At 49.1% G+C, this 18,550-nt stretch overlaps 1 long non-coding RNA gene and 1 pseudogene across 1 annotated transcript in view; one reads left to right on the plus strand and one right to left on the minus strand.

The window, feature by feature from the left end:
• Positions 1-1,197: 1,197 nt before the first annotated feature.
• LOC134739532 (putative uncharacterized protein FLJ44672) lies at positions 1,198-9,030 on the plus strand (annotated as a pseudogene).
• Positions 9,031-10,423: 1,393 nt separating this feature from the next.
• The window catches only part of LOC134739535 (uncharacterized), a 148,602-nt gene continuing 140,475 nt past the window's right edge, over positions 10,424-18,550 (minus strand). Inside the window, exon 3 of the long non-coding RNA XR_010126315.1 lies at positions 10,424-11,166. This is a non-coding gene — a long non-coding RNA (uncharacterized LOC134739535). The remainder of the gene's footprint in view (positions 11,167-18,550) is intronic.

Consider the following 18,550-nt stretch of genomic DNA (forward strand, 5'->3'; position numbering starts at 1 on the left):
CGGTGCCTGAACTGGCCCAGCTCTGGCTGGAGAACAGTCTCTGCAGGCCCCACTGTTGCCTCCCAGGGGCCTCTCCATACCCGGCTCTCGACCCACGGCGGCCTCCCGGGGCCAACTCCCTGCCTGCCTCCCGGCAGCCTGCGAGCAGCCCAGCTCCTCCCTCATGGTGGCCTGTTGAGGCCCAACTCATGACTTTGGCACCCTGTCCAGAGGCCTGAGCCCCTGCCTCACACTAGCCTCTCTCACGCTAGGACTTCTCTCAGTGTGAGAGAGGACCTCAGCGTGAGAGAGGACCTGTGAGAGGACCTCTCTCAGTGTGAGAGAGGACCTGTGAGAGGACCCCTCTCAGCGTGAGAGAGGACCCTCTCAGAGGACCTCTCTCACGCTGAGAGAGGATCCCTCTCAGAGGAACTCACGCTGAGAGAGGATCCCTCTCAGAGGAACTCCCTCACACTGAGAGAGGTCTTCCCTCACGCTGGCCTGTTGAGGCCCAATTCATGCCTCTGGCACCCTGCCCAGAGGCGTGAGCCCCTGCCACACACTGGCCTCACGCTGAGGTCCTCTCTCACGCTAGGACTTCTCTCAGCGTGAGAGAGGACCTCAGCGTGAGAGAGGACATGTTAGAGGACCTCTCAGTGTGAGAGAGGACCCCTCTCAGAGGACCTCTCTCAGCGTGAGAGAGGACCCCTCTCAGAGGACCTCTCTCAGCGTGAGAGAGGACCCCTCTCAGAGGACCTCTCTCAGCGTGAGAGAGGACCCCTCTAAGAGGACCTCTCAGTGTGAGAGAGGACCCCTCTCAGAGGGCCGCTCTCACGCTGGCCTGTTGAGGCCCAACTCATGCCTATGGCACCCTACCCAGAGGCGTGAGCCCCTGCCTCACACTGGCCTCTCTCACGCTGAGAGAGGTCCTCTCTCACGCTGAGAGAGGTCCTCTCTCACGCTAGGATTTCTCAGTGTGAGAGAGGACCTCTCAGCGTGAGAGAGGACCCCTCTCAGAGGACCTCTCTCAGCGTGAAAGAGGACCCCTCTCAGAGGACCTCTCTCAGCGTGAGAGAGGACCCCTCTCAGAGGACCTCTCTCAGCGTGAGAGAGGACCCCTCTCAGAGGACCTCTCTCAGCGTGAGAGAGGACCCCTCTCAGAGGACCTCTCACGCTGAGAGAGGTCCTCCCTGACGGTAGCTTGTTGAGGCCCAGCTCATGAATCTGGTGGCCTCTCCAGGCCCAGTCCCTGCCTGTTGGCTGGCGGCTTCTAGAGGCCCAGCCTCTACCTCAACAGTGGGCCCTCCAGGCCCACCTCTTGCCTCGCCGTGGCCTCCTCGGGCCAGGCTCCCGCCTCGGGACGGCCTCCGCAGGCCCAGCTCCTGCCTCACGGAGGCCCTCCGGAGGCCAAGCTCATGCGTCACGGTGGCCTCTCCCGGCCTGGCGTTTGCTCCTTTGCATGCGCTCCAGGCCCTGCACTTCCTCCAGTCGGCCTCTCCAGGCCCATCTCTTCCTCCTGGCGGCCTCTGCAGGCCCAGACTGTCGTCAAGTCGGCCTGTCCTGCCTCCCGGCGGCCTCTGCAGGCCCAGACTGTCATCAAGTCGGCCTGTCCTGCCTCTCGGCGGCCTCTGCAGGCCCGGGGTGGCCACCTTGAGGACGCCGTGGGCCTGTAGAGGTGGCTGGGAGGAAGAGCTGGGCCTGGAGAGACCGACTGGAGGAAGTGCAGGGTCTGGAGCGCATGCAAGGGAGCAAATGCCAGGCCGGGAGAGGCCGCCATGACGTATGAGCTTGGCCTCCAGAGGGCCTCCGCAAGGCAGGGGCTGGGCCTGGAGAGGCCACCGGAGTCATGAGCTGGGCCTCAACAGGCCAGCGTGATGGAGGACTTCTCTCAGCGTGAGAGAGGCCAGTGTGAGGCAGGGGCTCACGCCTCTGGGCAGGGTGCCAGAGGCATGAGTTGGGCCTGAACAGGCCACCGTGAGGGAGCAGCTGGGCTGCACGCGGGCTGCCAGGAGGCAGGCAGGGACTTGGTCCCGGGAGGCCACCGTGGGGCGACAGCTGGTCTGGAGAGGCCCCTGGGAGGCAACAGCGGGGCCTGCAGAGGCTCTTCTCCAGCCAGAGCTGGGCCTGTACAGGCCACCGGGAGGCAGGACGTGGGCCTGAAGAGCTTGGCTGCAGAAACTTCGGGGCCTACAAACGCCAGCAGGAGCTGAGCCAAAAGAGCTTGCTTGCTGGGAGTCAGGAGCTGGGCTGGGAGACGCAGCCTGGAGGAACAGCTGGGCCTGCAGAGGCCGCCATGAGGGAGGCAGAGGCTGGGCCTCCTCAAGTCGGCCTCTCCAGACCCACTTGCAGCCTCCTGGCATCCTCTCTGGGCCCAGTTCTTCCTCCCTGCTGCATCTCCAGGCCCTACTCCTGCCTCCCAACAACCTCTTTGGACTCATCTCCCGCCCAGCTCCCGGCGGCCCTGGTAGGCCCACAACTTCCTGAAGCCAAGCTCCCCAGGCCCAGCTCAGGCCTCACGGTGGCCTCTCCAGGCTCAGCTCCTGCCCTCCGACAGCGTCTCCAGGCCCCAAACGGCGTCCGGTTGGTGGACTCCTCCTGGCCCAGCTTGGGCCTCCCGGCAACCTCTGCAGGCCCAGGTCATCCTGAAGTCGGCCTCTCCAGGCCCAGCTCCGGCCTCCCAGCAAGGAAGCTCTTTTGGCTCAGCTCCTGCCCAGCTCCTGCTGGCCTTTGTAGGCCCCAAACTTTCTCCAGCCAAGCTCTTCATGCCCACCTCCTGCCTCCCAGTGCCTGAACTGGCCCAGCTCTGGCTGGAGAACAGCCTCTGCAGGCCCCGCTCTTGCCTCCCAGGGGCCTCTCCAGGCCCGGCTCTCGACCCACGGCGGCCTCCCGGGGCCAACTCCCTGCCTGCCTCCCGGCAGCCTGCGAGCGGCCCAGCTCCTCCCTCATGGTGCCCTGTTGAGGCCCAACTCATGCCTTAGGCACCCTGCCCAGAGGCGTGAGCCCCTGCCTCACACTGGCCTCTCTCACGCTGAGAGAGGTCCTCTCTCACGCTGGGACTTCTCAGTGTGAGAGAGGACCTCAGCGTGAGAGAGGACCTGTGAGAGTACCTCTCTCAGTGTGAGAGAGGACCTGTGAGAGGACCTCTCTCAGCGTGAGAGAGGACCCCTCTCAGCGTGAGAGAGGACCCCTCTCAGCGTGAGAGAGGACCCCTCTCAGCGTGAGAGAGGACTCTCTCAGAGGACCTCTCTCATGCTGAGAGAGGATCCCTCTCAGAGGAACTCCCTCACACTGAGAGAGTTCCTCCCTCACGCTGGCCTGTTGAGGCCCAATTCATGCCTCTGGCACCCTGCCCAGAGGCGTGAGCCCCTACCACACACTGGCCTCTCTCAGCGTGAGAGAGGACATGTTAGAGGACCTCTCAGTGTGAGAGAGGACCTCTTTCAGCGTGAGAAGGGACCTCTCTCAGCGTGAGAGAGGACCCCTCTCAGAGGACCTCTCTCAGCGTGAGAGAGGACCCCTCTCAGAGGACCTCTCTCAGCGTGAGAGAGGACCCCTCTAAGAGGACCTCTCAGCATGAGAGAGGACCCCTCTCAGAGGGCCTCTCTCACGCTGGCCTGTTGAGGCCCAACTCGTGCCTCTGGCACCCTGCTCAGAGGCGTGAGCCCCTGCCTCACACTGGCCTCTCTCACGCCGAGAGAGGTCCTCTCTCACGCTGGGACTTCTCAGTGTGAGAGAGGACCTCTCGCAGCGTGAGAGAGGACCTCTCGCAGCGTGAGAGAGGACCTCTCGCAGCGTGAGAGAGGACCTCTCGCAGCGTGAGAGAGGACCCCTCTCAGAGGACCTCTGTCAGAGGACCTCTGTCAAGCTGAGAGAGGTGCTCCCTCACGGTAGCTTTTTGAGGCCCAGCTCATGACTCTGGTGGCCTCTCCAGGCCCAGCCCCTGCCTGTTGGCTGGTGGCTTCTAGATGCCCAGCCTCTACCTCAACAGTGGGCCCTCCAGGCCCACCTCTTACCTCGCCGTGGCCTCCTCGGGCCAGGCTCCCACCTCGCGGCGGCCTCCGCAGGCCCAGCTCCTGCCTCACGGAGGCCCTCCGGAGGCCAACCTCATGCATCACGGCGGCCTCTCCCGGCCTGGCGTTTGCTCCTTTGCATGCGCTCCAGGCCCTGCACTTCCTCCAGTCGGCCTCTCCAGGCCCAGCTCTTCCTCCCAGCGGCCTCTGCAGGCCCAGACTGTCGTCAAGTCGGCCTGTCCTGCCTCCCGGCGGCATCTGCAGGCCTGGGGTGGCCAACTTGAGGATGACTTGGGCCTGTAGAGTCCGCTGGGAGGAAGAGCTGGGCCTGGAGAGGCCGACTGGAGGAAGTGCAGGGTCTGGAGCGCATGCAAGGGCGCAAATGCCAGGCCGGGAGAGGCCACCATGACGCATGAGCTTGGCCTCCGGAGGGCCTCCGCAAGGCAGGGGCTGGGCCTGGAGAGGCCACCGGAGTCACGAGCTGGGCCTCAACAGGCCAGCGTGATGGAGGACCTCTCAGCGTGAGAGAGGCCAGTGTGAGGCAGGGGCTCACGCCTCTGGGCAGGGTGCCAGAGGCATGAGTTGGGCCTGAACAGGCCACCGTGAGGGAGGAGCTGGGCTGCACGTCGGCTGCCGGGAGGCAGGCAGGGACTTGGTCCCGGGAGGCCGCCGTGGGACGACAGCTGGGTCTGGAGATTCCCCTGGGAGGCAACAGCGGGGCCTGCAGAGGCTCTTCTCCAGCCAGAGCTGGGCCTGTACAGGCCACCAGGAGGCAAGACGTGGGCCTGAAGAGCTTGGCTGCAGAAACTTCGGGGCCTACAAACGCCAGCAGGAGCTGAGCCAAAAGAGCTTGCTTGCTGGGAGTCAGGAGCTGGGCTGGGAGACGCAGCCTGGAGGAACAGCTGGGCCTGCAGAGGCCGCCATGAGGGAGGCAGAGGCTGGGCCTCCTCAAGTCGGCCTCTCCAGACCCACTTGCAGCCTCCCGGCATTCTCTCTGGGCCCAGTTCTTCCTCCCTGCTGCATCTCCAGGCCCGACTCTGGCCTCCCAACAACCTCTTTGGACTCAGCTCCCGCCTAGCTCCCAGTGGCCCTGGTAGGCCCACAGCTTCCTGAAGCCAAGCTCCCCAGGCCCAGCTCAGGCCTCACGGTGGCCTCTCCAGGCTCAGCTCCTGCCCTCTGAAAGCGTCTCCAGGCCCCAAACGGCGTCCGGTCGGTGGGCTCCTCTAGGCCCAGCTTGGGCCTCCCAGTGGCCTCTGCAGGCCCAAATTGTCCTGAAGTCGGCCTCTCCAGGCCCAGCTCCGGCCTCCCGGCGGCCTCTCCAGGCGCAACGCGTCCTCAATGAGGGCCCCTCCGGTGCCAGCTCCTGCCTCCCGTTGGCCTCTAGAGGCCCGGCCTCTACCTCACAGTGGGCCCTCCAGGCCCACCTGTTGCCTGGCACCGTGGCCTACTCGGGCCAGGCTCCCACCTTGGGGCGGCCTCCGCAGGCCCAGCTCCTGCCTCCCGGAGGCCAAGCTGGGACGTCATGGCGGCATTTTGCGGCCTAGCCTTTGCTCCTTTGCATCCACTCCAGGCACTGGACTTCCTCCAGTCGGCCTCTCCATGCCCAGCTCTTCCTCCTGGTGGCCTCTGCAGGCCCAGACTGCCCTTGAGTCGTCTCTCCAGGGCCAGCTCCGGCCTCCCGGCAGCCTCTGCAAGCCCAAGTCATCCTCAAGTTGGCCTGGAATTGGGCCTGGAAGAGCTGCAAGGCAGCCTCCCTGGGCCCAGCTCCGTCCTCTCGGCAGCCTCTCCAGGTGCAAAACTTCAAGTCAAGGCCAGGCGTGGTGGCTCACACCTGTAATCCCAGCACTTTGGGAGGTTGAGGTGGGCGGATCATGAGGTCAGGAGATCGAGACCATCCTGGCTAAAACGGTGAAACCCCGTTTCTACTAAAAATACAAAAAATTAGCCGGGAGCGGTAGCGGGCGCCTGTAGTCCCAGCTACTAGGGAGGCTGAGGCAGGAGAATGGCGTGAACCCGGGAGGCAGAACTTGCTGTGAGCCGAGATAGCACCACTGCACTCCGGCCTCGGCTAAAGAGCAAGACTCTTCCCCTAACTCATTTTATGAGGCCAGCATCATCCTGATACAAAAGCCTGGCAGAGGCACAACAAAAAAAGAGAATTTTAGACCAATATCCTTGATGAGCATTGATGCAAAAATCCTCAATAAAATACTGGCAAACAGAATCCAGCAGCACATCAAAAAGCTTATCCACCATGATCAAGTGGGCTTCATCCCTGGGATGCAAGGCTGGTTCAATATATGCAAATCAATAAATGTAATCCAGCATATAAACAGAACCAAAGTCAAAAACCACATGATTATCTCAATAGATGCAGAAAAGGCCTTTGACAAAATTCAACAACACTTCATGCTAAAAACTCTCAATAAATTAGGTATTGATGGGTCGTATCTCAAAATAATAAAAGCTATTTATGACAAACCCACAGCCAATATCATACTGAATGGGCAAAAACTGGAAGCATTCCCTTTGAAAACTGGCACAAGACAGGGATGCCCTCTCTCACCACTCCTATTCAACATAGTGTTGGAAGTGCTTGCCAGGGCAATTAGGCAAGAGAAGGAAATCAAGGGTATTCAATTAGGAAAAGAGGAAGTCAAATTGTCCCTGTTTGCAGATGACATGATAATATATCTAGAAAACCCCATTGTCTCAGCCCAAAATCTCCTTCAGCTGATAAGCAACTTCAGCAAAGTCTCAAGATACAAAATCAATGTAGAAAAATCACAAGCATTCTTATACATCAATAAGAGACAAACAGAGAGCCAAATCATGAATGAACTCCCATTCACAATTGCTTCAAAGAGAATAAAATACCTAGGAATCCAACTTACAAGGGATGTGAAGGACCTCTTCAAGGAGAACTACAAACCACTGCTCAATGAAATAAAAGAGGATACAAACAAATGGAAGAACATTCCATGCTCATGGGTAGGAAGAATCAATATCATGAAAATGGCCATCCTTCCCAAGGTAATTTACAGATTCAATGCCATCCCCATCAAGCTACCAATGACTTTCTTCACAGAATTGGAAAAAACTACTTTAAAGTTCATATGGAACCAAAAAAGAGCCCGCATCGCCAAGTCAATCCTAAGCCAAAAGAACAAAGCTGGAGGCATCACGCTACCTGACTTCAAACTATACTACAAGGCTACAGTAACCCAAACAGCATGGTACTGGTACCAAAACAGAGATATAGATCAATGGAACAGAACAGAGCCCTCAGAAATAATGCCACATATCTACAAGTATCTGATCTTTGACAAACCTGAGAAAAACAAGCAATGGGGAAAGGATTCCCTATTTAATAAATGGTGCTGGGAAAACTGGCTAGCCATATGTAGAAAGCTGAAACTGGATCCCTTCCTTACACCTTATACAAAAATCAATTCAAGATGGATTAAAGACTTAAATGTTAGACTGAAAACCATAAAAACCCTAGAAGAAAACCTAGGCAATACCATTCAGGACATAGGCATGGGCAAGGACTTTATGTCAAAAACACCAAAAGCAACGGCAACAAAAGACAAAATTGACAAATGGGATCTAATTAAACTAAAGAGCTTCTGCACAGCAAAGGAAACTACCATCAGAGTGAACAGGCAACCTACAAAATGGGAGAAAATTTTTGCAACCTACTCATCTGACAAAGGGCTAATATCCAGAATCTACAATGAACTCCAACAAATTTACAAGAAAAAAACAACCCCATCAAAAAGTGGGCGAAGGACATGAACAGACACTTCTCAAAAGAAGACATTTATGCAGCCAAAAAACACATGAAAAAATGCTCACCATCACTGGCCATCAGAGAAATGCAAATCAAAACCACAATGAGATACCATCTCACACCAGTTAGAATGGCAATCATTAAAAAGTCAGGAAACAACAGGTGCTGGAGAGGATGTGGAGAAATAGGAACACTTTTACACTGTTGGTGGGTCTGTAAAGTAGTTCAACCCTTGTGGAAGTCATTGTGGCAATTCCTCAGGGATCTAGAACTAGAAATACCATTTGACCCAGTCTTCCCATTACTGGGTATATACCCAAAGGACTATAAATCATGCTGCTATAAAGACGCATGCACACGTATGTTTATTGCGGCATTATTCACAATAGCAAAGACTTGGAACCAACCCAAATGTCCAACAATGATAGACTGGATTAAGAAAATGTGGCACATATACACCATGGAATACTATGCAGCCATAAAAAATGATGAGTTCACGTCCTTTGTAGGGACATGGATGAAATTGGCAATCATCGTTCTCAGTAAACTATCACAAGAACAAAAAACCAAACTCCGTATATTCTCACTCATAGGTGGGAATTGAACAATGAGAACACATGGACCCAGGAAGGGGAACATCACACTTTGGGGACTGTTGTGGGGTGGGGGGAGGGGGGCGGGATAGCATTGGGAGATATACCTAATGCTAGATGATGAGTTGGTGGGTGCAGCGCACGAGCATGTCACATGTATACATATGTAACTTACCTGCACATTGCGCACATGTACTATAGAGCCTAAAGTATAATAATAATAAGAAGAAGAATAAAAAGAAAAAAAAGAATGTATATTCTGCAATTGTATGAAGCATGCTATAAATATCAATTAGGTCGAAAAAAAAAAGAATAAACGGTGGTTTTCAAGGGCCAGGGTAAAGGGGAAATGGAAAGTTGCTGATCAATGGTTATAAAATCTCAGTTATGCAAATTGAAAAATTTCTAGGCATCTGCTACCCAACATTGTTTGTATAGTGAACAATACTGTATTTTACATTTAAACTTTTGTTGAGGGTAGACCTCATGCTAATTTTCTTGCCACTATAAAATAAAAATTTTTTAAAAAGAAAAAAAAAAAAAAAAACTTCCTCAAGTCAGTCTCTCCAGGCCCAGCTCCTCCTGCCTCCCAGTGGCCTCTTTCGGCCCAGCCCAGCTCATGGCTCTCGGCGGACTTCCCAGGCCCTGGTTTTGACTTTCGGCGGCCTCTTCAGGCCCAGAACTTGACCTCTAGTTGGCCTTTGCAGGCCCGGCCTCCTGCCTCCCAAAGGCCTGCACGGGCCCGGTCTTGGCCTCACGGCAGACTCTCCATGCCCAGCTAGCTCTCGCCTCACTGTGGCCTCCCCATTCCCGAGCTCCTGCTTTTCGGCCACTTCGGCAGGCCCAGCTCCCGCCTGCCTGTGGCCTCTTTAGGCCCAGCTCATTCCTCACAACGGCCTTTCCAGGCCCCGTTTTTCCCTTCCGGCAGCCTCTTGGCCTCTAATTTTTTTATCTTTTGTGTATAAATCCCAAAATATGGAATTTTGGAATTTTCCACCATTATATAAATATTTTGATAGGTAATTTATTTGGAGTGAGTTTCTGCACCAAGCCCGAATTTTTTATTTTATTTTCCTTATTATTTGGTGTTAAGCAGGTTTAATGACGGTCATGGCAACTTTTTGGCACAATAAGAAATATCGCCCATGATCAACGTGTTCTGTTCTGGGGAAGGGGGCAAAGGCAGGGTGAATCACTTTCTTAAAAAGTACAACTCAAGTTGAGAGTGCAGAGGGAATGGGGAGAAAACCCTGCCGCTGCCTCTGTCGAAGTGCAGGAGCCCCCACCCCCACACTCACCTGAGTCCAGCCCCTCTGGGGAAAGAAGGGATGCATGAACTCCCCCTATTCCACAGGCGCCTCCCTGTGGCCCAAGGCCCTCTTCACACTCCATCTTGTAGCCCCAGCAGGAGCTATTTTCCGAAAAGTGAAAAGCTCTGAAGGTCCCACGCTTCATGGTATGTACAGGGGCTCGGAGGAGGGAAACTGCCCAGCTTTCCCCTGGCACAGCTGCAGAGGTAGGGGGTATATATAAGAGGAGCAGGCCTTGGCCAGGAATGGTGGCTCACGCCTGTAATCCCAGCACTTTGGGAGGTGGAGGCAGGCGGATCACGATGTCAGGAGATCAAAATCAGCCTGGCCAAGATGGTGAAGCCCTGTCTGTACTAAAAATACAAAAATTAGCCGGATGTGGTAGCGTGCACCTGTAATCCCAGCTACCCGGAAGGCTGAGGCAGGAGAATGGCATGAACCTGGCAGGAAGAGGTTGCCGTGAGCCAAGATTGTACCACTGCACTCCCGCCTGGGCGACAGAGCAAGACTATGTCTCCAAAAAAAAAAAAAAAAAAAAAAAAGAAGCAGGCCTTATTCCGTGCCACCCAAACTGAAAGGATTAAATGGCTTTACCCGGCAGAAGATAACCATCCTGCCCTCCATTGCTACCCCCACATACTGTCCATGTTCTCAGGGGGTACTGTGAGTCCTGGGATCTTCTTTGGGGTCACCCACCTGCCTGTGGTAGTTATGGAGGGACCCAGGTGTTGAGGCAGGGCTGGGGTGTCCCCTTCCAGCCAGGCTGTCGAGGCCCCAACTCTGGGGCAGAGGCAGTGGCAGGGCAGCCAGGGTTGCGCCAGAGCCTGAGCAGGGTGAGATGGGGTCAGGCAGGGCTGGGAGTCAGGGCAGGGGCAGCAGCAGTGGACCCGCTATGCACACATCTTCTTCTCCAAGGTTTGTGTGCAGAACATCCTGCCCATGCTGCCCCAGCAGCTTCAGTTGGCACCTGCCCCAGTCCAGCCTCTGGGACCCATGCAGCAGCTCCTAGCGGCCCTGCACCCACCACCAGCATCCATTTCATCTGCAGTTGAAGATCCGTGAGGTGCCCAGAAGATCATGCAGTCATCAATCCCACAGAGCAGCCCGCGAGGCTGAGGCTCCTCCCACTGGACCGCCCCCCAACTGGAACCACTGCTGCCCCTGCCCCTACTGTCAGCCTCACGTGACTCTCGGGCAGAGGCAGTGGTAGGGCAGCCAGGGCAGCGTCAGAGTCTGAGCCAGGTGAGGTGGGGTCAGGACCCCCGCAGGGCTGGGAGTCAGGGCAGGGGCAGAACAAACCTTGGAGGGGAAGATGTGTGCATAGTGGGCCTGGAGGGCGGCTGTGGCCTAGTGGACAGGAAGAAGCAGTGGGCCTGGAAGAGCTGCATGATCAGTGCCGGCACTGGTCCAGGGCGTGTGCAGTGAAGAGGACAGCGCCTTCTCGGTCTCCGGTTCCCTCAGCCCGTCCTCAGCTTCTCCACCTGTACAGACAAAGGGGAAGCTGTCCCCATCACACATGGCACACTTGGGGGTGTTGGGCTTTGGGCTGCAGCTGGAGCATCTTCTCATTTTGCATTTGGGCATGGTGGGGTCCTCCAGTGTGGGATCCATGTCCGTGGTGTTCCCTCTGCCCTGACCCCCAAAGCCCAGTCAGTTTCTCCTATTCAGGCTCTGCCCCCCGGGTGGCTCAGCCCAGCTCCTGCCTAGGAAAGCCTTAGTGTTGGGAGGGACCGCAATGACTGAGGGGCCTGGTAGCTCCAGGTCGCCCACACTTTCAGGTCTCTCGCACCAGAATGTGGCAGGATCCATTGGGAGGAAACAGGTCACCTTGGAAGGCGTCCCTGGGCCCCCATCCCCAGGGATAGGGGCTGTAGGGGGCCCGCTCTGCTGCCCTGACCAGACTCCTGGGCTTGAAGTCTCCTGGGCCCAGTAAGAAGGAGGTGGGTGCCAAGGTTGAAGAGGAAGCATCTGAGTATGTGTAGGAGGAGGACGGGGTGGGACCATAGACTTTGCCAAAAACTGCAGGCGGATCGGGGGAGCCTGGGGGCTCAGGATCCAGCAAGGGGCGGCAGGAGTAAAGGAGGAAAAAATGACAGGTGCAAATACCTTCCCACCAAAGCCCTTGTTGCCCTCTGGCTCCTCCCCAGAGCTGTCCCCACTCTCAGCCGGTCACCCACTCCTTGAACTTGAGATCAGTGTCAGTGGTGCTAAAGCCGTCATCAGCAATGACATCATCACCCCCTCCTCGTGGATGACCATGTGTTCCTCGTCACTCGCTATGTCCTCACTGGCCATGTGCTGGGAATGAGCAGCTCAGGTGGGCAGCTGAGTTTCATGTCCTTACATTTTAGTTATACTCCTTATAAAAAGCAGCTATATAGTTGAACTTTTTAAAAAATTGAATTCCACAAATCTCTGTCTTTATGAAGACATTTAGTCAATTTCCAATTATTAGGTTTATCATTTTTTTTCTCTGCTGAATTGGAAATTATAAACTCAATAGTTGTTGTATGGTTGGTTATCCCTGAATTAATTTTAAAAGTCTAGAATTAGTTAACATCTTTCTATCTATACTGAGAACCAGTGAGATGTCAGAACACTTTAAATATAAATATCCTTCATCTGACCTACATGACATTATATCTAGTACTTAAGCACAGAAAAGAATATAAATTGGCATTGTTATTGTTTCATAAATATAACATTTGCTAAAATATTTAACAGCCTCTTGGCTCATCATTTTTAGAAACTGCCTTAGCAAAATTTGATTTTGATAGATAAAACACTCTTATTTTTTCCTCTAAACAAGCCTTGTAACTTACTCATTTAAAAAAAACTGCTCAGCACATAATTTAAGTATATTGTTTGAGGCTTTAAATATAATTAATACTTTAGTATGTTCTCTTTCTTTAATGAAGTACTTAATTAGCCTTAACTCATTCATCTCTCAGATAAAGTTATGATTTTTAACACTTAATCTTTCTTGAAACAAGCGTTTATACTAAATGAGTAGATAGTAAACATCAATAGCAGTGAAAATTTATGTGCATATGTGTTTGTGCATATATCGATGATGATGTTCCCATGTGAATGCATTTTATTTAATTTTGTAACCAAGTATTTTAACTTTGAAACTCATTTTAAACCTTTTTTTTTTCCTTTTTTTCCTCTCAAGTCTTAAGATGTAACCTTGAAACAGATTGTAGAAACATTTTTTCTTACCCTTGAGATAAAGCCTTGAAATGTACTTCGAAACTCTGCTTCCCTGTTTCCCAGCAGACAGTCCCTTGCACCATACACACTTATCTAACGGCATGCTTGTTAAGAAATTCCAGGGTCTAATTTTATAATAAGCCAGGCAAGGAGGCCCAGCTGCGGAATTCTCCCCAACAAGGAGATTGCCTCAGGACAGATAATCTACAACCCAGCCACAACCGAGATGGTCCAGCCAGCACTCCAGGTGGACGGTGACTCAAGATAGCCTTTGGAACAAGATATTCAGACCTGCACCCTGTGTTTCTCCTGCTGGTTTCCATACCAAGTCTCTCCCTTTTAAACCCCTTCTCCCAAGACTAACATTTGAAATGGTCTTTTGGAGGCAAGAACCTGACCATTTCCCAACTGCTAGCATTTGAATGAAGTTGCTTTCCTTTCACTACACTTTGCTTCTTGTATTCTGGCCCTCGAGCAGTGAGCAGCTGGACTTGCATTTAGTTACAATTCTAAAAGGTTAATTTTGACAGCTTCTTTAATAAACACGTATATACACAGTCCCTGGGATTTTAAAATAACTGTTATATTTGCCTTTTTTGACCTTTCTAATTGGATATAATTATTTATATAATTATATATACAAATCTTAGATTCAGTGTGAAAGAATACATTACTTCATTTGCAAATCCTTCTTGTATTACTTTTGTAATCTATATGTTATGTGATGGTATATAATTCCTAATTCTGAAGTGCATGGCTTTTTCACTCTGGAATACTCCATTTTTCTTACAGGTATACAGCTCATTATTATTATTATTATTATTATTATTATTATTATTATTAGAGATGGAGTCTCACTCTGTTGCCCAGGCTGGAGTGCAGTGGCACGATCTCGGCTCACTGCCAGCTCTCCCTCTCAGGTTCATGCCATTCTCCTGCCTCAGCCTCCCGAGTAGCTGGGACTACAGGCGCCCACCACCACCCCTGGGTAATTGTTTATATTTTTCGTAGAGATGGGGTTTCACCATGTTAGCCAGGATGGTCTCGATCTCCTGACCTCGTGATTTGCCTGCCTCGGCCTCCCAAAGTGCTGGGATTACAGGTGAGAGCCAGCTCATTATTTATTTCCAAACATACTGGCTTCTGAACGGTACTTTATAATAAATGTTTGTGAAGTGAAGGATAAATAAATACATAAATTAATATTTCAAAGTCATTAAAGTCTCCAAAATTAAGAATACAGTAACTACATGTGGTTTCTATTTGAGTGCTTATTTCTGTGGTTAATAACAATTACTTTTTTATGAAAAATTGACCATATCTGGATTGATTGATTATATATATATAAATTGATATAGTGCCCTAAGATCCAAGGATCAGTGATTCAGTATATTGCAAACTGCACTACATAAACATTTAAAGAATTTAGGATTATTCTATTTAACTTGATTTAATAACTGAGTTTTTAGTATTAAATGCCTTACCTGATTCTTAGCATTTGCATGCCATTCTTTCTAAAAGTTAAATTTGCTTGCCTCCCATATGCAAGTGTAGGATAGTTCTAGCCTCCAGAAAAAAAATCTAACATTTTAGCAGAAGAAATTTAAGGAGCACCTCACCAATATTAGGCAATACCCTGACTACTAATGACGCCAACTTGTGCTCATCCTGGTTACCCATTTTGCTGCTGACATTTTGTTCCTACCTTGTATTCTATTTTAATAACCATAACCTTATCTAAGAATTGGGTTTTGAATTATTCATTGCTTTTGATAAACTCAACTCCTCTACTAAGTCTGTAGAAGACTGTCTCTGTCCCTGAACTAGGCCTATGACTGTGACACTCTCCTTAAGATGTTTAACAGAATCTGTTCCTACTGAAACTCAGTGGGGTTTGGAGTCAGACACACCTGAGACAGAATTCTAATTTAGTTTCTTTCAAAGTAATTTCTAATTTACTTTCTTTCATGAATGCAGATCCATTTATTAAATTACTTGAACTCCAGTTTTCTATAAAAGAAAGCAGTGTAAAATATTGTTTCTACAATTGCTATTAATTATAACTATAGTAGTACTGCTTATAACATGCTAGGACCTATTTTAAGCATTTTACATGTTGATAATTGCATTCTCATGCCAACATTTTGAAGCAGATATTCTTAGGAATTTTTCAATCACCAAATGAGATAACCTGTGTAACTTTGCTGGAATATAGTAAACATTCAACAGTTTAATAAATGTTATTCCCTCTTACTTAAACAAATGAACTATATTTGGCAAGCATGTAAGTCTGTACATTATCAGACTTTGAACAATCAAAAATAAATAAAACATCCACTTAAAAAGCCAAGTATTTTCCCTCCTATTTTTTTCCATTTTAATCTCTAAATTTCCACTAGCATTTTTCTGACACACATGCTAATATTTCCTCATTAACAACAAAACACAAAAACTACATAAAATAACTTTTCTTTTGTTTGTTATCTTCTGTAACTCCCAACCTCACTGAATTCCCTTCTCTTTGACAGTAAAACATCTAAAATAATTTGTATTCTATTCCAGCTGCTATCCTCTTCCATCAATTAGCTCAAGCCTTGAGTCATGACATTTCCCAGAGAGTCTACAAGAATTTCTCTCTGAAGTCATGGAAGAAACTTTAAAAGCAGTGGGTTTTTCGTTTCATTTTTCTTAATGCAAGTGTAGGATAGTTGAAGTCTCCAAATAGCGACCCTGCTTTCCTTCACTGCATGGGCTTCTATGACGCTACTCACTTTCCACCTTGTCTTGCTTCTCTGGCCGCACCTTTCCTTGGTCTTATTACTGCTTTCTCAGTGAAGCTATTCTCAAGGATTATCTTCACATTTTCTCTCTTTTCCTCCTACACTCTATCTTTCTCAGAGTTGTAACCATAATCTCTGTAATTTCTAAAACACTGTCTTCATTTGTATCTCTCATGAGACTTTTTTCTGTTTTTAAATAAATGTTTCCCCACTCCTTTGGTTGACTGTATTTATTTATTTATCTATTTATTTATTTTGAGATAGATTCTTGTTCTGTCACCAGGTTAGAGTGCAGTGGCGCAATCTCGGTTCACTGCAGCCTCTGCCTCCTGGGTTCAAGCAATCCTCCTGCCTCAGCCTCCTGAGTAGCTGGGATTACAGGCACCTGACACCACACCCAGCTAATTTTTGTAGTTTTAGTAGAGACGGAGTTTCACCATGTTGGCCAGGATGGACTTGATCTCCTGACCTCGTGATCTGGCCACCTCGGTCTCCCAGCATGCTGGGATTACAGGCATGAGCCACCTCGCCCGGCCTGGTTGACCCCTAAGAACCACTGCTTTCTGATTCTGACTAGATTATTCATCAGTCTCCAAAATCTCTGAACCTTTGGTTGCTTGTAATTTCTTTCTCCCATCTCTGGCCATGCAAGTAAGCCCACCTTTGGGGCACATAATTTGTGGTTCACTCGGTATACATTCCCATCATTTTACCAGTCTCATCAGATTCACTGTCATGAACCTTAAAAGGTAAAACTTCTTTCCGGAGTCTCTTATAGGAAGGGATGATCATATGACACATTTCTGAAAAATGACAGAAAACTGGAAATGTGCCGGGCATAGGAGGGCAAATTTGCTCTACTAATACATGTGTCAAACTTCCCATTTCCTTTTTCTCCCCTGCTGTCTAAATAATGTTGTAATGGCTGGAGCTTCAACATCCATCTGACAGTATGAAGAATAGAGAAAGGAAATTTAGCCCCAGCATCCTCAAGCTGGTGAACCAAAGCCAGGCACTATCTGGCTGTGAGCACTTTTTATAAGAGGAAAAATTTCAGCGAATCCCCCTATGTTTGGCTGAAATGTGTCACATGCAGATCAATGCGATCTCTAACGAGCATAGTACCCTTTAGTATCCAGCTTAAATTCTGATCATTTCCCTCCAGCCCAAAGTCATTGCTCCCTCTTAAGTTTCCTTCTTTTCGTGCAGGAAAAGATACACTGGCTTTGTCAACAGGGACCAGAATTAGGATTCTGCCACTTAGGTGCTAACCAGATTATGCAATTTATTCTCTGTTCTTCTGTACATGCTTTTAGAATGGAAAAGAAACATCTGGAAGGTTTAATGTTAAGGGATGAAGGAGAAAACAGAAAACTGCATGACATTTAAAGGAATCTTCCTAAGAAAGCCATGGAGTGAGCCATATAGACATGCTTTTCTTAGGTAACTCTGCCAGATACAAGCTGCTTCAGGGTAGGCAGCATTTCACATGTAAAGTGGGAGTAACAATAAAATTTTCTAATAATTTATATTAAGTTACTATTATTAATTGACAGTTGATTGTATGTCTAGCACTGTCCAAGTTAAACATATAGGGCCGGGAGTAGTGGTTCACGCCTGTAATCGGCACTTTGAGAGGCTGAGGTGGGCGGATCTCTTGAGGTCTGGAGTTTGAGACCAGACTGGCCAACAAGGTGAAATCCCATCTCTGCTAAAAATACAAAATTAGCCGGGCATGGTGGTGGGCACCTGTAATCCCAGCTACTCAGAAGGCTGAGGAAGGAGAATCACTTGAACCTGGGAGGTGAAGGTTACAGTGACCCATGATCATGCCAATGCACTCCAGCCTGGGTAACAAGAGTGAAAATCCATCTAAAAAATTAATTTAAAAAATTTTTAAAAAAGATATAGCTTAATTCTGACAGCAATTTCATGCATTAGGAACTACTATCTTATTGTGAAGAAAAAATAAATGAGGACTCAAGATATATAATTTGTCCAAGGGCACAAAGTCAGAGTGCACAGTCATAAAATTATGATCCCCGCCACTCATTTCATATGATAAAACTTATTAGGTAAATGCAAAGTATTGGGAAAGCATCATGTTTCTTGTGGCATTTTCTGCCTCCTAACTCTGAATCGCCATCCTTGTCAATCAGGCACCATGTACCTTATCTTCTTTGTTTAACAATTTATCTCTTTGAAGGCCAATGACTTCAAATTACCCTATTTTGCATCCCCCAGGGCCTTGCACAAAAACATTCAGTAAATTTTCCTGACTAAATAAAATGCTACATTAAAAAATCCAGAAAATTGTGGTATCCTAAAAATTATAAATTTTGAAATGTTGACCATGATTTATTTCTCATATTTTTTCATTAGCATATATATGTGTGTGTATATATATATATAAAATTCATTAATAGATTTAAAATTTTCTTAGAAATTTAAAATTTCTTAAAAATTTCTTAGAAATTTAAAATTTTCTTAGAGACTCTGGTCACCAGTATATCCGTATTTAAAAGATATTTGTTCATGTCCAATCAATTGAACTATTTTCTATATTTTCTCAATGTTTCCTCTTGCTATAAAATATTTTTCTGGTGGTGCTATACTATATAACTGTATCATTTGACCCTTCAGAGTACAATAGCAACATTCTAATAAAAAATAAATGTAATAGAATTAAATGAATTTATTATACAGATAAGTCACAGTGATGTGGGGATGACATAAATTGATTTTTTAAGAATTTTTTTGGTTAATATTTAAAATTCTTACGTGTTTTGTTAAAGCTACTAAGTTTAATATATGCAACACAATATGGAGTAAAATGATTTTAGCCTTAAAGAGTGTGTTTTTGGCTGGGTGC

This window comes from Pongo pygmaeus, chromosome 3 (assembly GCF_028885625.2).
Source record: "Pongo pygmaeus isolate AG05252 chromosome 3, NHGRI_mPonPyg2-v2.0_pri, whole genome shotgun sequence".
Classification (NCBI taxonomy): Eukaryota; Metazoa; Chordata; class Mammalia; order Primates; family Hominidae; genus Pongo; species Pongo pygmaeus.